This window comes from Mycteria americana, chromosome 7 (assembly GCF_035582795.1).
Source record: "Mycteria americana isolate JAX WOST 10 ecotype Jacksonville Zoo and Gardens chromosome 7, USCA_MyAme_1.0, whole genome shotgun sequence".
Lineage (NCBI taxonomy): Eukaryota > Metazoa > Chordata > Aves > Ciconiiformes > Ciconiidae > Mycteria > Mycteria americana.
Window position 1 is genome coordinate 32,495,955 of NC_134371.1, and position 22,095 is coordinate 32,518,049.

Below are 22,095 nucleotides of genomic sequence, written 5' to 3' on the forward strand. Positions count from 1 at the left end.
TTTCACTGCCCCTTGGAACTGCATGCGCTGCCACACAGACATTCGCCTTCTACAAAAGCTTTGCTTGCTAATGGGGAAACACTCTGTATCTCTCTCTCGCAGAGCCCGGCTGCCAAATTCGAAACGTCCAGCGATTGCTCCGACACGAAATCTGCCAGCACTGAAAGCAGTAGCTGGTTTTCACTGCCCCTTGGAACTGCGTTCGCTGCCACACAGACATTCGCGTTCTGCAAAAGCTTTGGTTGGTAATGGGGCAACACTTTGTATGTCTCTCTTGCACAGCCCGGCAGCCAAATTCGAAATGTCTAGCTATTGATCCCACACAAAAGCTGCCAGCATGTAAAGGTGTAGCTGGTTTTCACTGCCCCTTGGAACTGCATTCGCTGCCACACAGACATTCGCGTTCTGCAAAAGCTTTGGTTGGTAATGGGGCAACACTGTTTATCTCTCTCTCGCAGAGCCCGGCAGCCAAATTCGAAACGTCCAGCGATTGCTCCCAAACGAAAGCTGCCAGCATGGAAAGATATAGCTGGTTTTCACTGCCCCTTGGAACTGCATTCGCTGCCACACAGACATTCGCGTTCTGCAAAAGCTTTGGTTGGTAATGGGGCAACACTGTGTATCTCTCTCTCGCAGAGCCCGGCAGCCAAATTCGAAACGTCCAGCGATTGCTCCCAAACGAAAGCTGTCAGCACGGACAGCTGTAGCTGGTTTTCACTGCCCCTTGGAACTGCATTCGCTGCCACACAAACATTCGCGTTCTGCAAAAGCTTTGGTTGGTAATGGGGCAACACTGTGTATCTCTCTCTCGCAAAGCCCGGCAGCCAAATTCGAAATGTCCATCGATTGCTCCCAAACGAAAGCTGCCAGCACTGAAAGCTGTAGCTGGTTTTCACTGCCCCTTGGAACTGCATTCGCTGCCACACAGACATTCGCGTTCTGCAGAAGCTTTGGTTGGTAATGGGGCAACACTGTGTATCTCTCTCTTGCAGAGCCCGGCAGCCAAATTCGAAATGTCCAGCGATTGCTCCCACACGAAAGCTGCCAGCACGGAAAGATATAGCTGGTTTTCACTGCCCCTTGGAACTGCATTCGCTGCCACACAGACATTCGCGTTCTGCAAAAGCTTTGGTTGGTAATGGGGCAACACTCTGTATCTCTCTCTCGCAGAGTCCGGCTGCCAAATTCCAAACGTCCAGCGATTGCGTACACACGAAAGCTGCCAACACTGAAAGCTGTAGCTGGTTTTCACTGCCCCTTGGAACTCCATTCGCTGCCACACAGACATTCGCGTTCTGCAAAAGCTTTGGTTGGTAATGGGGCAACACTCTGTATCTCGCTCTCGCAAAGCCCGGCAGCCAAATTCGAAATGTCCAGCGATTGCTCCCAAACGAAAGCTGTCAGCACGGACAGCTGCAGCTGGTTTTCACTGCCCCTTGGAACTGCATTCGCTGCCACAAGGACATTCGCGTTCTGCAAAAGCTTTGGTTGGTAATGGGGCAACACTGTGTATCTCTCCCTCGTAGAGCCCGGCTGCCAAATTCGAAACTTCCAGCGATTGCTCCCAAACGGAAGCTGCCAGCACGGAAAGCTGTAGCTGGTTTTCACTGCCCCTTGGAACTCCATTCGCTGCCACACAGACATTCGCGTTCTGCAGAAGCTTTGGTTGGTAATGGGGCAACACTGTGTATCTCTCTCTTGCAGAGCCCGGCAGCCAAATTCGAAATGTCCAGCGATTGCTCCCACACGAAAGCTGCCAGCACGGAAAGATATAGCTGGTTTTCACTGCCCCTTGGAACTGCATTCGCTGCCACACAGACATTCGCGTTCTGCAAATCTTTGGTTGGTAATGGGGCAACACTGTTTATCTCTCTCTCGCAGAGCCCGGCTGCCAAATTCCAAACGCCCAGCGATTGCGTACACACGAAAGCTGCCAACACTGAAAGCTGTAGCTGGTTTTCACTGCCCCTTGGAACTACATTCGCTGCCACACAGACATTCGCGTTCTGCTAAAGCTTTGGTTGGTAATGGGGCAACACTGTGTATCTCTCTCTCGCAGAGCCCGGCAGCCAAATACCAAACGTCCAGCCACTGTGCCCAAACGATAGATGCCAGTACTGAAAGCAGTAGCTGGTTTTCACTGCCCCTTGGACCTCCATTCGCTGCCACAAGGACATTCGCGTTCTGCAAAAGCTTTGGTTGGTAATGGGGCAACAGTGTTTATCTCTCTCTCGCAGAGCCCGGCAGCCAAATTCCAAACGTCCAGCGATTGCTCCCAAACGAAAGCTGCCAGCACGGAAAGCTGTAGCTGGTTTTCACTGCCCCTTGGAACTGCATTCGCTGCCACACAGACATTCGCGTTCTGCAAAAGCTTTGGTTGGTAATGGGTCAACACTATGTATGTCTCTCTCGCAGAGCCCGGCAGCCAAATTCGAAACGTCCAGCGATTGCTCCCAAACGAAAGCTGCCAGCACGGAAAGCTGTAGCTGGTTTTCACTGCCCCTTGGAACTGCATTCGCTGCCACACAGACATTCGCGTTCTGCAAAAGCTTTGGTTGGTAATGGGGCAACACTCTGTATCTCTCTCTCGCAGAGCCCGGCTGCCAAATTCCAAACGTCCAGCGATTGCTCCCAAACGAAAGCTGCCAGCACGGAAAGCTGTAGCTGGTTTTCACTGCCCCTTGGAACTGCATTCGCTGCCACACAGACATTCGCGTTCTGCAGAAGTTTTTGTTGGTAATGGGGCAACACTGTGTATCTCTCTCTTGCAGAGCCCGGCAGCCAAATTCGAAATGTCCAGCGATTGCTCCCACACGAAAGCTGCCAGCACGGAAAGCTATAGTTGGTTTTCACTGCCCCTTGGAACTGCATTCGCTGCCACAAGGACATTCGCGTTCTGCAAAAGCTTTGGTTGGTAATGGGGCAACACTGTGTATCTCTCTCTCGCAGAGCCCGGCAGCCAAATACCAAACGTGCAGTGATTGCGTACACACGAAAGCTGCCAACACTGAAAGCTGTAGCTGGTTTTCACTGCCCCTTGGAACTCCATTCGCTGCCACACAGACATTCGCGTTCTGCAAAAGCTTTGGTTGGTAATGGGGCAACACTCTGTATCTCTCTCTCGCAGAGCCCGGCAGCCAAATTCGAAACGTCCAGCGATTGCTCCCAAACGAAAGCTGCTAGCACGGAAAGCTGTAGCTGGTTTTCACTGCCCCTTGGAACTGCATTCGCTGCCACACAGACATTCGCGTTCTGCAGAAGCTTTGGTTGGTAATGGGGCAACACTGTGTATCTCTCTCTCGCAGAGCCCGGCAGCCAAATTCGAAACGTCCAGCGATTGCTCCCAAACGAAAGCTGCCAGCACGGAAAGCTGTAGCTGGTTTTCACTGCCCCTTGGAACTGCATTCGCTGCCACACAGACATTCGCGTTCTGCAGAAGCTTTGGTTGGTAATGGGGCAACACTGTGTATATCTCTCTTGCAGAGCCCGGCAGCCAAACTCGAAATGTCTAGCGATTCCTCCCACACGAAAGCTGCCAGCACGGAAAGATATAGCTGGTTTTCACTGCCCCTTGGAACTGCATTCGCTGCCACACAGACATTCGCGTTCTGCAAAAGCTTTGGTTGGTAATGGGGCAACACTCTGTATCTCTCTCTCGCAGAGCCCGGCTGCCAAATTCGAAACGTCCAGCGATTGCTCCCAAACGAAAGCTGCCAGCACGGAAAGCTGTAGCTGGTTTTCACTGCCCCTTGGAACTGCATTCGCTGCCACACAGACATTCGCGTTCTGCAAAAGCTTTGGTTGGTAATGGGGCAACACTCTGTATCTCTCTCTCGCAGAGCCCGGCAGCCAAATTCGAAACGTCCAGCGATTGCTCCCAAACGAAAGCTGCCAGCACGGAAAGATATAGCTGGTTTTCACTGCCCCTTGGATCTACGTTCACTGCCACACAGACATTCGCCGTCTGCAAAAGCTTTGGTTGGTAATGGGGCAACGCTGTGTATCTCTCTCTCGCACAGCCCGGCTGCCAAATTCGAAACGTCCAGCGATTGCTCCGAAACGAAAGCTGCCAGCACGGAAAGCTGTAGCTGGTTTTCACTGCCCCTTGGAACTGCATTCGCTGCCACACAGACATTCGCGGTCTGCAGAAGCTTTGGTTGGTAATGGGGCAACACTGTTTATCTCTCTCTCGCAGAGCCCGGCTGCCAAATTCGAAACGTCTAGCGATTGCTCCCAAACGAAAGCTGCCAGCATGGAAAGATATAGCTGGTTTTCACTGCCCCTTGGAACTGCATGCGCTGCCACACAGACATTCGCCTTCTACAAAAGCTTTGCTTGCTAATGGGGAAACACTCTGTATCTCTCTCTCGCAGAGCCCGGCTGCCAAATTCGAAACGTCCAGCGATTGCTCCGACACGAAATCTGCCAGCACTGAAAGCAGTAGCTGGTTTTCACTGCCCCTTGGAACTGCGTTCGCTGCCACACAGACATTCGCGTTCTGCAAAAGCTTTGGTTGGTAATGGGGCAACACTTTGTATGTCTCTCTCGCACAGCCCGGCAGCCAAATTCGAAATGTCTAGCTATTGCTCCCACACAAAAGCTGCCAGCATGTAAAGGTGTAGCTGGTTTTCACTGCCCCTTGGAACTGCATTCGCTGCCACACAGACATTCCTGTTCTGCAAAAGCTTTGGTTGGTAATGGGGCAACACTGTTTATCTCTCTCTCGCAGAGCCCGGCAGCCAAATTCGAAACGTCCAGCGATTGCTCCCAAACGAAAGCTGCCAGCATGGAAAGATATACCTGGTTTTCACTGCCCCTTGGAACTGCATTCGCTGCCACACAGACATTCGCGTTCTGCAAAAGCTTTGGTTGGTAATGGGGCAACACTGTGTATCTCTCTCTCGCAGAGCCCGGCAGCCAAATTCGAAACGTACAGCGATTGCTCCCAAACGAAAGCTGTCAGCACGGACAGCTGTAGCTGGTTTTCACTGCCCCTTGGAACTCCATTCGCTGCCACACAAACATTCGCGTTCTGCAAAAGCTTTGGTTGGTAATGGGGCAACACTGTGTATCTCTCTCTCGCAAAGCCCGGCAGCCAAATTCGAAATGTCCATCGATTGCTCCCAAACGAAAGCTGCCAGCACTGAAAGCTGTAGCTGGTTTTCACTGCCCCTTGGAACTGCATTCGCTGCCACACAGACATTCGCGTTCTGCAGAAGCTTTGCTTGGTAATGGGGCAACACTTTGTATGTCTCTCTCGCACAGCCCGGCAGCCAAATTCGAAATGTCTAGCTATTGCTCCCACACAAAAGCTGCCAGCATGTAAAGGTGTAGCTGGTTTTCACTGCCCCTTGGAACTGCATTCGCTGCCACACAGACATTCGCGTTCTGCAAAAGCTTTGGTTGGTAATGGGGCAACACTGTTTATCTCTCTCTCGCAGAGCCCGGCAGCCAAATTCGAAACGTCCAGCGATTGCTCCCAAACGAAAGCTGCCAGCATGGAAAGATATACCTGGTTTTCACTGCCCCTTGGAACTGCATTCGCTGCCACACAGACATTCGCGTTCTGCAAAAGCTTTGGTTGGTAATGGGGCAACACTGTGTATCTCTCTCTCGCAGAGCCCGGCAGCCAAATTCGAAACGTACAGCGATTGCTCCCAAACGAAAGCTGTCAGCACGGACAGCTGTAGCTGGTTTTCACTGCCCCTTGGAACTCCATTCGCTGCCACACAAACATTCGCGTTCTGCAAAAGCTTTGGTTGGTAATGGGGCAACACTGTGTATCTCTCTCTCGCAAAGCCCGGCAGCCAAATTCGAAATGTCCATCGATTGCTCCCAAACGAAAGCTGCCAGCACTGAAAGCTGTAGCTGGTTTTCACTGCCCCTTGGAACTGCATTCGCTGCCACACAGACATTCGCGTTCTGCAGAAGCTTTGCTTGGTAATGGGGCAACACTGTGTATCTCTCTCTTGCAGAGCCCGGCAGCCAAATTCGAAATGTCCAGCGATTGCTCCCACACGAAAGCTGCCAGCACGGAAAGATATAGCTGGTTTTCACTGCCCCTTGGAACTGCATTCGCTGCCACACAGACATTCGCGTTCTGCAAAAGCTTTGGTTGGTAATGGGGCAACACTCTGTATCTCTCTCTCGCAGAGCCCGGCTGCCAAATTCCAAACGTCCAGCGATAGCGTACACACGAAAGCTGCCAACACTGAAAGCTGTAGCTGGTTTTCACTGCCCCTTGGAACTCCATTCGCTGCCACACAGACATTCGCGTTCTGCAAAAGCTTTGGTTGGTAATGGGGCAACACTCTGTATCTCGCTCTCGCAAAGCCCGGCAGCCAAATTCGAAATGTCCAGCGATTGCTCCCAAACGAAAGCTGTCAGCACGGACAGCTGCAGCTGGTTTTCACTGCCCCTTGGAACTGCATTCGCTGCCACAAGGACATTCGCGTTCTGCAAAAGCTTTGGTTGGTAATGGGGCAACACTGTGTATCTCTCCCTCGTAGAGCCCGGCTGCCAAATTCGAAACGTCCAGCGATTGCTCCCAAACGAAAGCTGCCAGCACGGAAAGCTGTAGCTGGTTTTCACTGCCCCTTGGAACTCCATTCGCTGCCACACAGACATTCGCGTTCTGCAGAAGCTTTGGTTGGTAATGGGGCAACACTGTGTATCTCTCTCTTGCAGAGCCCGGCAGCCAAATTCGAAATGTCCAGCGATTGCTCCCACACGAAAGCTGCCAGCACGGAAAGATATAGCTGGTTTTCACTGCCCCTTGGAACTGCATTCGCTGCCACACAGACATTCGCGTTCTGCAAATCTTTGGTTGGTAATGGGGCAACACTGTTTATCTCTCTCTCGCAGAGCCCAGCTGCCAAATTCCAAACGTCCAGCGATTCCGTACACACGAAAGCTGCCAACACTGAAAGCTGTAGCTGGTTTTCACTGCCCCTTGGAACTACATTCGCTGCCACACAGACATTCGCGTTCTGCTAAAGCTTTGGTTGGTAATGGGGCAACACTGTGTATCTCTCTCTCGCAGAGCCCGGCAGCCAAATACCAAACGTCCAGCCACTGTGCCCAAACGATAGATGCCAGTACTGAAAGCAGTAGCTGGTTTTCACTGCCCCTTGGACCTCCATTCGCTGCCACAAGGACATTCGCGTTCTGCAAAAGCTTTGGTTGGTAATGGGGCAACAGTGTTTATCTCTCTCTCGCAGAGCCCGGCAGCCAAATTCCAAACGTCCAGCGATTGCTCCCAAACGAAAGCTGCCAGCACGGAAAGCTGTAGCTGGTTTTCACTGCCCCTTGGAACTGCATTCGCTGCCACACAGACATTCGCGTTCTGCAAAAGCTTTGGTTGGTAATGGGTCAACACTATGTATGTCTCTCTCGCAGAGCCCGGCAGCCAAATTCGAAACGTCCAGCGATTGCTCCCAAACGAAAGCTGCCAGCACGGAAAGCTGTAGCTGGTTTTCACTGCCCCTTGGAACTGCATTCGCTGCCACACAGACATTCGCGTTCTGCAAAAGCTTTGGTTGGTAATGGGGCAACACTCTGTATCTCTCTCTCGCAGAGCCCGGCTGCCAAATTCCAAACGTCCAGCGATTGCTCCCAAACGAAAGCTGCCAGCACGGAAAGCTGTAGCTGGTTTTCACTGCCCCTTGGAACTGCATTCGCTGCCACACAGACATTCGCGTTCTGCAGAAGTTTTTGTTGGTAATGGGGCAACACTGTGTATCTCTCTCTTGCAGAGCCCGGAAGCCAAATTCGAAATGTCCAGCGATTGCTCCCACACGAAAGCTGCCAGCACGGAAAGCTATAGTTGGTTTTCACTACCCCTTGGAACTGCATTCGCTGCCACACAGACATTCGCGTTCTGCAAAAGCTTTGGTTGGTAATGGGGCAACACTGTGTATCTCTCTCTCGCAGAGCCCGGCAGCCAAATACCAAACGTCCAGCCACTGTGCCCAAACGATAGATGCCAGCACTGAAAGCAGTATCTGGTTTTCACTGCCCCTTGGACCTCCATTCGCTGCCACAAGGACATTCGCGTTCTGCAAAAGCTTTGGTTGGTAATGGGGCAACACTGTGTATCTCTCTCTCGTAGAGCCCGGCTGCCAAATTCGAAACGTCCAGCGATTGCTCCCAAACGAAAGCTGCCAGCACAGAAAGCTGTAGCTGGTTTTCACTGCCCCTTGGAACTGCATTCGCTGCCACACAGACATTCGCGTTCTGCAAAAGCTTTGGTTGGTAATCGGGCAACACTGTGTATCTCTCTCTTGCAGAGCCCGGCAGCCAAATACCAAACGTCCAGCCACTGTGCCCAAACGAAAGCTGCCAGCACAGAAAGCTGTAGCTGGTTTTCACTGCCCCTTGGAACTGCATTCGCTGCCACACAGACATTCGCGTTCTGCTAAAGCTTTGGTTGGTAATGGGGCAACACTGTGTATCTCTCTCTCGCAGAGCCCGGCAGCCAAATTCGAAACGTCCAGCGATTGCTCCCAAACGAAAGCTGCCAGCACGGAAAGCTGTAGCTGGTTTTCACTGCCCCTTGGAACTCCATTCGCTGCCACACAGACATTCGCGTTCTGCAAAAGCTTTGGTTGGTAATGGGGGAACACTCTGTATCTCTCTCTCGCAGAGCCCGGCAGCCAAATTCGAAATGTCCAGCGATTGCTCCCAAACGAAAGCTGCCAGCACGGAAAGCTGTAGCTGGTTTTCACTGCCCCTTGGAACTGCATTCGCTGCCACACAGACATTCGCGTTCTGCAAAAGCTTTGGTTGGTAATGGGGCAACACTGTTTATCTCTCTCTCGCAGAGCCCGGCAGCCAAATTCGAAACGTCCAGCGATTGCTCCCAAACGAAAGCTGCCAGCACGGAAAGATATAGCTGGTTTTCACTGCCCCTTGGATCTACGTTCACTGCCACACAGACATTCGCGTTCTGCAAAAGCTTTGGTTGGTAATGGGGCAACACTATGTATCTCTCTCTCGCAGAGCCCGGCTGCCAAATTCCAAACGTCCAGCGATTGCGTACACAAGAAAGCTGCCAACACTGAAAGCTGTAGCTGGTTTTCACTGCCCCTTGGAACTGCGTTCGCTGCCACACAGACATTCGCGTTCTGCAAAAGCTTTGGTTGGTAATGGGGCAACACTCTGTATCTCGCTCTCGCAAAGCCCGGCAGCCAAATTCGAAATGTCCAGCGATTGCTCCCAAACGAAAGCTGCCAGCACGGAAAGGTGTAGCTGGTTTTCACTGCCCCTTGCAACTACGTTCACTGCCACACAGACATTCGCGTTCTGCAAAAGGTTTGGTTGGTAATGGGGCAACACTGTTTATCTCTCTCTCGCAGAGCCCGGCTGCCAAATTCCAAACGTCCAGCGATTGCTCCCAAACGAAAGCTGCCAGCACGGAAAGCTGTAGCTGGTTTTCACTGCCCCTTGGAACTGCATTCGCTGCCACACAGACATTCGCGTTCTGCAAAAGCTTTGGTTGGTAATGGGGCAACACTCTGTATCTCTCTGTCGCAGAGCCCGGCAGCCAAATTCGAAACGTCCAGCGATTGCTCCCAAACGAAAGCTGTCAGCACGGAAAGCTGTAGCTGGTTTTCACTGCCCCTTGGAACTGCGTTCGCTGCCACACAGACATTCGCGTTCTGCTAAAGCTTTGGTTGGTAATGGGGCAACACTGTGTATCTCTCTCTCGCACAGCCCGGCTGCCAAATTCGAAACGTCCAGCCACTGTGCCCAAACGATAGATGCCAGTACTGAAAGCAGTAGCTGGTTTTCACTGCCCCTTGGACCTCCATTCGCTGCCACACAGACATTCGCGTTCTGCAAAAGCTTTGGTTGGTAATGGGGCAACACTCTGTATCTCTCTCTCGCAGAGCCCGGCAGCCAAATTCGAAACGTCCAGCGATTGCTCCCAAACGAAACCTGCCAGCACGGAAAGATATAGCTGGTTTTTACTGCCCCTTGGATCTACGTTCACTGCCACACAGACATTCGCGTTCTGCAAAAGCTTTGGTTGGTAATGGGGCAACACTGTGTATCTCTCTCTCGCACAGCCCGGCTGCCAAATTCGAAACGTCCAGCGATTGCTCCCAAACGAAAGCTGCCAGCACGGAAAGCTGTAGCTGGTTTTCACTGCCCCTTGGAACTGCATTCGCTGCCACACAGACATTCGCGTTCTGCAGAAGCTTTGGTTGGTAATGGGGCAACACTGTTTATCTCTCTCTTGCAGAGCCCGGCTGCCAAATTCGAAACGTCCAGCGATTGCTCCCAAACGAAAGCTGCCAGCATGGAAAGATATAGCTGGTTTTCACTGCCCCTTGGAAGTGCATGCGCTGCCACACAGACATTCGCCTTCTACAAAAGCTTTGCTTGCTAATGGGGAAACACTCTGTATCTCTCTCTCGCAGAGCCCGGCTGCCAAATTCGAAACGTCCAGCGATTGCTCCGACACGAAATCTGCCAGCACTGAAAGCAGTACCTGGTTTTCACTGCCCCTTGGAACTGCGTTCGCTGCCACACAGACATTCGCGTTCTGCAAAAGCTTTGGTTGGTAATGGGGCAACACTTTGTATGTCTCTCTCGCACAGCCCGGCAGCCAAATTCGAAATGTCCAGCGATTGCTCCCAAACGAAAGCTGCCAGCATGTAAAGGTGTAGCTGGTTTTCACTGCCCCTTGGAACTGCATTCGCTGCCACACAGACATTCGCGTTCTGCAAAAGCTTTGGTTGGTAATGGGGCAACACTGTTTATCTCTCTCTCGCAGAGCCCGGCAGCCAAATTCGAAACGTCCAGCGATTGCTCCCAAACGAAAGCTGCCAGCACGGAAAGATATAGCTGGTTTTCACTGCCCCTTGGAACTGCATTCGCTGCCACACAGACATTCGCGTTCTGCAAAAGCTTTGGTTGGTAATGGGGCAACACTCTGTATCTCGCTCTCGCAAAGCCCGGCAGCCAAATTCGAAATGTCCATCGATTGCTCCCAAACGAAAGCTGCCAGCACTGAAAGCTGTAGCTGGTTTTCACTGCCCCTTGGAACTGCATTCGCTGCCACACAGACATTCGCGTTCTGCAGAAGCTTTGGTTGGTAATGGGGCAACACTGTGTATCTCTCTCTTGCAGAGCCCGGCAGCCAAATTCGAAATGTCCAGCGATTGCTCCCACACGAAAGCTGCCAGCACGGAAAGATATAGCTGGTTTTCACTGCCCCTTGGAACTGCATTCGCTGCCACACAGACATTCGCGTTCTGCAAAAGCTTTGGTTGGTAATGGGGCAACACTCTGTATCTCTCTCTCGCAGAGCCCGGCTGCCAAATTCCAAACGTCCAGCGATTGCTCCGAAACGAAAGCTGCCAGCACGGAAAGCTGTAGCTGGTTTTCACTGCCCCTTGGAACTCCATTCGCTGCCACACAGACATTCGCGTTCTGCAAAAGCTTTGGTTGGTAATGGGGCAACACTCTGTATCTCGCTCTCGCAAAGCCCGGCAGCCAAATTCGAAATGTCCAGCGATTGCTCCCAAACGAAAGCTGCCAGCACGGAAAGGTGTAGCTGGTTTTCACTGCCCCTTGCAACTACGTTCACTGCCACACAGACATTCGCGTTCTGCAGAAGCTTTGGTTGGTAATGGGGCAACACTGTGTATCTCTCCCTCGTAGAGCCCGGCTGCCAAATTCGAAACGTCCAGCGATTGCTCCCAAACGAAAGCTGCCAGCACGGAAAGCTGTAGCTGGTTTTCACTGCCCCTTGGAACTACGTTCGCTGCCACACAGACATTCGCGTTCTGCAGAAGCTTTGGTTGGTAATGGGGCAACACTGTGTATCTCTCTCTTGCAGAGCCCGGCAGCCAAATTCGAAATGTCCAGCGATTGCTCCCACACGAAAGCTGCCAGCACGGAAAGATATAGCTGGTTTTCACTGCCCCTTGGAACTGCATTCGCTGCCACACAGACATTCGCGTTCTGCAAAAGCTTTGGTTGGTAATGGGGCAACACTGTTTATCTCTCTCTCGCAGAGCCCGGCTGCCAAATTCCAAACGTCCAGCGATTGCTCCCAAACGAAAGCTGCCAGCACGGAAAGCTGTAGCTGGTTTTCACTGCCCCTTGGAACTGCATTCGCTGCCACACAGACATTCGCGTTCTGCAAAAGCTTTGGTTCGTAATGGGGCAACACTCTGTATCTCTCTGTCGCAGAGCCCGGCAGCCAAATTCGAAACGTCCAGCCACTGTGCCCAAACGATAGATGCCAGTACTGAAAGCAGTAGCTGGTTTTCACTGCCCCTTGGACCTCCATTCGCTGCCACAAGGACATTCGCGTTCTGCAAAAGCTTTGGTTGGTAATGGGGCAACACTCTGTATCTCTCTCTCGCAGAGCCCGGCAGCCAAATTCGAAACGTCCAGCGATTGCTCCCAAACGAAACCTGCCAGCACGGAAAGATATAGCTGGTTTTTACTGCCCCTTGGATCTACGTTCACTGCCACACAGACATTCGCGTTCTGCAAAAGCTTTGGTTGGTAATGGGGCAACACTGTGTATCTCTCTCTCGCACAGCCCGGCTGCCAAATTCGAAACGTCCAGCGATTGCTCCCAAACGAAAGCTGCCAGCACGGAAAGCTGTAGCTGGTTTTCACTGCCCCTTGGAACTGCATTCGCTGCCACACAGACATTCGCGTTCTGCAGAAGCTTTGGTTGGTAATGGGGCAACACTGTTTATCTCTCTCTCGCAGAGCCCGGCTGCCAAATTCGAAACGTCCAGCGATTGCTCCCAAACGAAAGCTGCCAGCATGGAAAGATATAGCTGGTTTTCACTGCCCCTTGGAACTGCATGCGCTGCCACACAGACATTCGCCTTCTACAAAAGCTTTGCTTGCTAATGGGGAAACACTCTGTATCTCTCTCTCGCAGAGCCCGGCTGCCAAATTCGAAACGTCCAGCGATTGCTCCGACACGAAATCTGCCAGCACTGAAAGCAGTACCTGGTTTTCACTGCCCCTTGGAACTGCGTTCGCTGCCACACAGACATTCGCGTTCTGCAAAAGCTTTGGTAGGTAATGGGGCAACACTTTGTATGTCTCTCTCGCACAGCCCGGCAGCCAAATTCGAAATGTCCAGCGATTGCTCCCAAACGAAAGCTGCCAGCATGTAAAGGTGTAGCTGGTTTTCACTGACCCTTGGAACTGCATTCGCTGCCACACAGACATTCGCGTTCTGCAAAAGCTTTGGTTGGTAATGGGGCAACACTGTTTATCTCTCTCTCGCAGAGCCCGGCAGCCAAATTCGAAACGTCCAGCGATTGCTCCCAAACGAAAGCTGCCAGCACGGAAAGATATAGCTGGTTTTCACTGCTCCTTGGAACTGCATTCGCTGCCACACAGACATTCGCGTTCTGCAAAAGCTTTGGTTGGTAATGGGGCAACACTGTGTATCTCTCTCTCGCAGAGCCCGGCAGCCAAATTCGAAACGTCCAGCGATTCCTCCCAAACGAAAGCTGTCAGCACGGACAGCTGTAGCTGGTTTTCACTGCCCCTTGGAACTCCATTCGCTGCCACACAAACATTCGCGTTCTGCAAAAGCTTTGGTTGGTAATGGGGCAACACTCTGTATCTCGCTCTCGCAAAGCCCGGCAGCCAAATTCGAAATGTCCATCGATTGCTCCCAAACGAAAGCTGCCAGCACTGAAAGCTGTAGCTGGTTTTCACTGCCCCTTGGAACTGCATTCGCTGCCACACAGACATTCGCGTTCTGCAGAAGCTTTGGTTGGTAATGGGGCAACACTGTGTATCTCTCTCTCGCAGAGCCCGGCAGCCAAATTCGAAACGTCCAGCGATTGCTCCCACACGAAAGCTGCCAGCACGGAAAGATATAGCTGGTTTTCACTGCCCTTTGGAACTGCATTCGCTGCCACACAGACATTCGCGTTCTGCAAAAGCTTTGGTTGGTAATGGGGCAACACTCTGTATCTCTCTCTCGCAGAGCCCGGCTGCCAAATTCCAAACGTCCAGCGATTGCGTACACACGAAAGCTGCCAGCACTGAAAGCTGTAGCTGGTTTTCACTGCCCCTTGGAACTCCATTCGCTGCCACACAGACATTCGCGTTCTGCAAAAGCTTTGGTTGGTAATGGGGCAACACTCTGTATCTCGCTCTCGCAAAGCCCGGCAGCCAAATTCGAAATGTCCAGCGATTGCTCCCAAACGAAAGCTGCCAGCACGGAAAGGTGTAGCTGGTTTTCACTGCCCCTTGCAACTACGTTCACTGCCACACAGACATTCGCGTTCTGCAGAAGCTTTGGTTGGTAATGGGGCAACACTGTGTATCTCTCCCTCGTAGAGCCCGGCTGCCAAATTCGAAACGTCCAGCGATTGCTCCCAAACGAAAGCTGCCAGCACGGAAAGCTGTAGCTGGTTTTCACTGCCCCTTGGAACTGCATTCGCTGCCACACAGACATTCGCGTTCTGCAAAAGCTTTGGTTGGTAATGGGTCAACACTATGTATGTCTCTCTCGCAGAGCCCGGCAGCCAAATTCGAAACGTCCAGCGATTGCTCCCAAATGAAAGCTGCCAGCACGGAAAGCTGTAGCTGGTTTTCACTGCCCCTTGGAACTGCATTCGCTGCCACACAGACATTCGCGTTCTGCAGAAGTTTTTGTTGGTAATGGGGCAACACTGTGTATCTCTCTCTTGCAGAGCCCGGCAGCCAAATTCGAAATGTCCAGCGATTGCTCCCACACGAAAGCTGCCAGCACGGAAAGCTATAGTTGGTTTTCACTGCCCCTTGGAACTGCATTCGCTGCCACACAGACATTCGCGTTCTGCAAAAGCTTTGGTTGGTAATGGGGCAACACTGTTTATCTCTCTCTCGCAGAGCCCGGCTGCCAAATTCCAAACGTCCAGCGATTGCTCCCAAACGAAAGCTGCCAGCACGGAAAGCTGTAGCTGGTTTTCACTGCCCCTTGGAACTGCATTCGCTGCCACACAGACATTCGCGTTCTGCAAAAGCTTTGGTTCGTAATGGGGCAACACTCTGTATCTCTCTGTCGCAGAGCCCGGCAGCCAAATTCGAAACGTCCAGCCACTGTGCCCAAACGATAGATGCCAGTACTGAAAGCAGTAGCTGGTTTTCACTGCCCCTTGGACCTCCATTCGCTGCCACAAGGACATTCGCGTTCTGCAAAAGCTTTGGTTGGTAATGGGGCAACACTCTGTATCTCTCTCTCGCAGAGCCCGGCAGCCAAATTCGAAACGTCCAGCGATTGCTCCCAAACGAAACCTGCCAGCACGGAAAGATATAGCTGGTTTTTACTGCCCCTTGGATCTACGTTCACTGCCACACAGACATTCGCGTTCTGCAAAAGCTTTGGTTGGTAATGGGGCAACACTCTGTATCTCTCTCTCGCAGAGCCCGGCTGCCAAATTCGAAACGTCCAGCGATTGCTCCCAAACGAAAGCTGCCAGCACGGAAAGCTGTAGCTGGTTTTCACTGCCCCTTGGAACTGCATTCGCTGCCACACAGACATTCGCGTTCTGCAGAAGCTTTGGTTGGTAATGGGGCAACACTGTTTATCTCTCTCTCGCAGAGCCCGGCTGCCAAATTCGAAACGTCCAGCGATTGCTCCCAAACGAAAGCTGCCAGCATGGAAAGATATAGCTGGTTTTCACTGCCCCTTGGAACTGCATGCGCTGCCACACAGACATTCGCCTTCTGCAAAAGCTTTGCTTGCTAATGGGGAAACACTCTGTATCTCTCTCTCGCAGAGCCCGGCTGCCAAATTCGAAACGTCCAGCGATTGCTCCGACACGAAATCTGCCAGCACTGAAAGCAGTACCTGGTTTTTACTGCCCCTTGGAACTGCGTTCGCTGCCACACAGACATTCGCGTTCTGCAAAAGCTTTGGTAGGTAATGGGGCAACACTTTGTATGTCTCTCTCGCACAGCCCGGCAGCCAAATTCGAAATGTCCAGCGATTGCTCCCAAACGAAAGCTGCCAGCATGTAAAGGTGTAGCTGGTTTTCACTGACCCTTGGAACTGCATTCGCTGCCACACAGACATTCGCGTTCTGCAAAAGCTTTGGTTGGTAATGGGGCAACACTGTTTATCTCTCTCTCGCAGAGCCCGGCAGCCAAATTCGAAACGTCCAGCGATTGCTCCCAAACGAAAGCTGCCAGCACGGAAAGATATAGCTGGTTTTCACTGCCCCTTGGAACTGCATTCGCTGCCACACAGACATTCGCGTTCTGCAAAAGCTTTGGTTGGTAATGGGGCAACACTGTGTATCTCTCTCTCGCAGAGCCCGGCAGCCAAATTCGAAACGTCCAGCGATTCCTCCCAAACGAAAGCTGTCAGCACGGACAGCTGTAGCTGGTTTTCACTGCCCCTTGGAACTCCATTCGCTGCCACACAAACATTCGCGTTCTGCAAAAGCTTTGGTTGGTAATGGGGCAACACTCTGTATCTCGCTCTCGCAAAGCCCGGCAGCCAAATTCGAAATGTCCATCGATTGCTCCCAAACGAAAGCTGCCAGCACTGAAAGCTGTAGCTGGTTTTCACTGCCCCTTGGAACTCCATTCGCTGCCACACAGACATTCGCGTTCTGCAGAAGCTTTGGTTGGTAATGGGGCAACACTGTGTATCTCTCTCTTGCAGAGCCCGGCAGCCAAATTCGAAATGTCCAGCGATTGCTCCCACACGAAAGCTGCCAGCACGGAAAGATATAGCTGGTTTTCACTACCCCTTGGAACTGCATTCGCTGCCACACAGACATTCGCGTTCTGCAAAAGCTTTGGTTGGTAATGGGGCAACACTGTGTATCTCTCTCTCGCAGAGCCCGGCAGCCAAATACCAAACGTCCAGCCACTGTGCCCAAACGATAGATGCCAGCACTGAAAGCAGTATCTGGTTTTCACTGCCCCTTGGACCTCCATTCGCTGCCACAAGGACATTCGCGTTCTGCAAAAGCTTTGGTTGGTAATGGGGCAACACTGTGTATCTCTCTCTCGTAGAGCCCGGCTGCCAAATTCGAAACGTCCAGCGATTGCTCCCAAACGAAAGCTGCCAGCACAGAAAGCTGTAGCTGGTTTTCACTGCCCCTTGGAACTGCATTCGCTGCCACACAGACATTCGCGTTCTGCAAAAGCTTTGGTTGGTAATCGGGCAACACTGTGTATCTCTCTCTTGCAGAGCCCGGCAGCCAAATACCAAACGTCCAGCCACTGTGCCCAAACGAAAGCTGCCAGCACAGAAAGCTGTAGCTGGTTTTCACTGCCCCTTGGAACTGCATTCGCTGCCACACAGACATTCGCGTTCTGCTAAAGCTTTGGTTGGTAATGGGGCAACACTGTGTATCTCTCTCTCGCAGAGCCCGGCAGCCAAATTCGAAACGTCCAGCGATTGCTCCCAAACGAAAGCTGCCAGCACGGAAAGCTGTAGCTGGTTTTCACTGCCCCTTGGAACTCCATTCGCTGCCACACAGACATTCGCGTTCTGCAAAAGCTTTGGTTGGTAATGGGGGAACACTCTGTATCTCTCTCTCGCAGAGCCCGGCAGCCAAATTCGAAATGTCCAGCGATTGCTCCCAAACGAAAGCTGCCAGCACGGAAAGCTGTAGCTGGTTTTCACTGCCCCTTGGAACTGCATTCGCTGCCACACAGACATTCGCGTTCTGCAAAAGCTTTGGTTGGTAATGGGGCAACACTGTTTATCTCTCTCTCGCAGAGCCCGGCAGCCAAATTCGAAACGTCCAGCGATTGCTCCCAAACGAAAGCTGCCAGCACGGAAAGATATAGCTGGTTTTCACTGCCCCTTGGATCTACGTTCACTGCCACACAGACATTCGCGTTCTGCAAAAGCTTTGGTTGGTAATGGGGCAACACTATGTATCTCTCTCTCGCAGAGCCCGGCTGCCAAATTCCAAACGTCCAGCGATTGCGTACACAAGAAAGCTGCCAACACTGAAAGCTGTAGCTGGTTTTCACTGCCCCTTGGAACTGCGTTCGCTGCCACACAGACATTCGCGTTCTGCAAAAGCTTTGGTTGGTAATGGGGCAACACTCTGTATCTCGCTCTCGCAAAGCCCGGCAGCCAAATTCGAAATGTCCAGCGATTGCTCCCAAACGAAAGCTGCCAGCACGGAAAGGTGTAGCTGGTTTTCACTGCCCCTTGCAACTACGTTCACTGCCACACAGACATTCGCGTTCTGCAAAAGGTTTGGTTGGTAATGGGGCAACACTGTTTATCTCTCTCTCGCAGAGCCCGGCTGCCAAATTCCAAACGTCCAGCGATTGCTCCCAAACGAAAGCTGCCAGCACGGAAAGCTGTAGCTGGTTTTCACTGCCCCTTGGAACTGCATTCGCTGCCACACAGACATTCGCGTTCTGCAAAAGCTTTGGTTGGTAATGGGGCAACACTCTGTATCTCTCTGTCGCAGAGCCCGGCAGCCAAATTCGAAACGTCCAGCGATTGCTCCCAAACGAAAGCTGTCAGCACGGAAAGCTGTAGCTGGTTTTCACTGCCCCTTGGAACTGCGTTCGCTGCCACACAGACATTCGCGTTCTGCTAAAGCTTTGGTTGGTAATGGGGCAACACTGTGTATCTCTCTCTCGCACAGCCCGGCTGCCAAATTCGAAACGTCCAGCCACTGTGCCCAAACGATAGATGCCAGTACTGAAAGCAGTAGCTGGTTTTCACTGCCCCTTGGACCTCCATTCGGTGCCACACAGACATTCGCGTTCTGCAAAAGCTTTGGTTGGTAATGGGGCAACACTCTGTATCTCTCTCTCGCAGAGCCCGGCAGCCAAATTCGAAACGTCCAGCGATTGCTCCCAAACGAAACCTGCCAGCACGGAAAGATATAGCTGGTTTTTACTGCCCCTTGGATCTACGTTCACTGCCACACAGACATTCGCGTTCTGCAAAAGCTTTGGTTGGTAATGGGGCAACACTGTGTATCTCTCTCTCGCACAGCCCGGCTGCCAAATTCGAAACGTCCAGCGATTGCTCCCAAACGAAAGCTGCCAGCACGGAAAGCTGTAGCTGGTTTTCACTGCCCCTTGGAACTGCATTCGCTGCCACACAGACATTCGCGTTCTGCAGAAGCTTTGGTTGGTAATGGGGCAACACTGTTTATCTCTCTCTCGCAGAGCCCGGCTGCCAAATTCGAAACGTCCAGCGATTGCTCCCAAACGAAAGCTGCCAGCATGGAAAGATATAGCTGGTTTTCACTGCCCCTTGGAAGTGCATGCGCTGCCACACAGACATTCGCCTTCTACAAAAGCTTTGCTTGCTAATGGGGAAACACTCTGTATCTCTCTCTCGCAGAGCCCGGCTGCCAAATTCGAAACGTCCAGCGATTGCTCCGACACGAAATCTGCCAGCACTGAAAGCAGTACCTGGTTTTCACTGCCCCTTGGAACTGCGTTCGCTGCCACACAGACATTCGCGTTCTGCAAAAGCTTTGGTTGGTAATGGGGCAACACTTTGTATGTCTCTCTCGCACAGCCCGGCAGCCAAATTCGAAATGTCCAGCGATTGCTCCCAAACGAAAGCTGCCAGCATGTAAAGGTGTAGCTGGTTTTCACTGCCCCTTGGAACTGCATTCGCTGCCACACAGACATTCGCGTTCTGCAAAAGCTTTGGTTGGTAATGGGGCAACACTGTTTATCTCTCTCTCGCAGAGCCCGGCAGCCAAATTCGAAACGTCCAGCGATTGCTCCCAAACGAAAGCTGCCAGCACGGAAAGATATAGCTGGTTTTCACTGCCCCTTGGAACTGCATTCGCTGCCACACAGACATTCGCGTTCTGCAAAAGCTTTGGTTGGTAATGGGGCAACACTCTGTATCTCGCTCTCGCAAAGCCCGGCAGCCAAATTCGAAATGTCCATCGATTGCTCCCAAACGAAAGCTGCCAGCACTGAAAGCTGTAGCTGGTTTTCACTGCCCCTTGGAACTGCATTCGCTGCCACACAGACATTCGCGTTCTGCAGAAGCTTTGGTTGGTAATGGGGCAACACTGTGTATCTCTCTCTTGCAGAGCCCGGCAGCCAAATTCGAAATGTCCAGCGATTGCTCCCACACGAAAGCTGCCAGCACGGAAAGATATAGCTGGTTTTCACTGCCCCTTGGAACTGCATTCGCTGCCACACAGACATTCGCGTTCTGCAAAAGCTTTGGTTGGTAATGGGGCAACACTCTGTATCTCTCTCTCGCAGAGCCCGGCTGCCAAATTCCAAACGTCCAGCGATTGCTCCGAAACGAAAGCTGCCAGCACGGAAAGCTGTAGCTGGTTTTCACTGCCCCTTGGAACTCCATTCGCTGCCACACAGACATTCGCGTTCTGCAAAAGCTTTGGTTGGTAATGGGGCAACACTCTTTATCTCGCTCTCGCAAAGCCCGGCAGCCAAATTCGAAATGTCCAGCGATTGCTCCCAAACGAAAGCTGCCAGCACGGAAAGGTGTAGCTGGTTTTCACTGCCCCTTGCAACTACGTTCACTGCCACACAGACATTCGCGTTCTGCAGAAGCTTTGGTTGGTAATGGGGCAACACTGTGTATCTCTCCCTCGTAGAGCCCGGCTGCCAAATTCGAAACGTCCAGCGATTGCTCCCAAACGAAAGCTGCCAGCACGGAAAGCTGTAGCTGGTTTTCACTGCCCCTTGGAACTACGTTCGCTGCCACACAGACATTCGCGTTCTGCAGAAGCTTTGGTTGGTAATGGGGCAACACTGTGTATCTCTCTCTTGCAGAGCCCGGCAGCCAAATTCGAAATGTCCAGCGATTGCTCCCACACGAAAGCTGCCAGCACGGAAAGATATAGCTGGTTTTCACTGCCCCTTGGAACTGCATTCGCTGCCACACAGACATTCGCGTTCTGCAAAAGCTTTGGTTGGTAATGGGGCAACACTGTTTATCTCTCTCTCGCAGAGCCCGGCTGCCAAATTCCAAACGTCCAGCGATTGCTCCCAAACGAAAGCTGCCAGCACGGAAAGCTGTAGCTGGTTTTCACTGCCCCTTGGAACTGCATTCGCTGCCACACAGACATTCGCGTTCTGCAAAAGCTTTGGTTCGTAATGGGGCAACACTCTGTATCTCTCTGTCGCAGAGCCCGGCAGCCAAATTCGAAACGTCCAGCCACTGTGCCCAAACGATAGATGCCAGTACTGAAAGCAGTAGCTGGTTTTCACTGCCCCTTGGACCTCCATTCGCTGCCACAAGGACATTCGCGTTCTGCAAAAGCTTTGGTTGGTAATGGGGCAACACTCTGTATCTCTCTCTCGCAGAGCCCGGCAGCCAAATTCGAAACGTCCAGCGATTGCTCCCAAACGAAACCTGCCAGCACGGAAAGATATAGCTGGTTTTTACTGCCCCTTGGATCTACGTTCACTGCCACACAGACATTCGCGTTCTGCAAAAGCTTTGGTTGGTAATGGGGCAACACTGTGTATCTCTCTCTCGCAGAGCCCGGCTGCCAAATTCGAAACGTCCAGCGATTGCTCCCAAACGAAAGCTGCCAGCACGGAAAGCTGTAGCTGGTTTTCACTGCCCCTTGGAACTGCATTCGCTGCCACACAGACATTCGCGTTCTGCAGAAGCTTTGGTTGGTAATGGGGCAACACTGTTTATCTCTCTCTCGCAGAGCCCGGCTGCCAAATTCGAAACGTCCAGCGATTGCTCCCAAACGAAAGCTGCCAGCATGGAAAGATATAGCTGGTTTTCACTGCCCCTTGGAACTGCATGCGCTGCCACACAGACATTCGCCTTCTACAAAAGCTTTGCTTGCTAATGGGGAAACACTCTGTATCTCTCTCTCGCAGAGCCCGGCTGCCAAATTCGAAACGTCCAGCGATTGCTCCGACACGAAATCTGCCAGCACTGAAAGCAGTACCTGGTTTTCACTGCCCCTTGGAACTGCGTTCGCTGCCACACAGACATTCGCGTTCTGCAAAAGCTTTGGTAGGTAATGGGGCAACACTTTGTATGTCTCTCTCGCACAGCCCGGCAGCCAAATTCGAAATGTCCAGCGATTGCTCCCAAACGAAAGCTGCCAGCATGTAAAGGTGTAGCTGGTTTTCACTGACCCTTGGAACTGCATT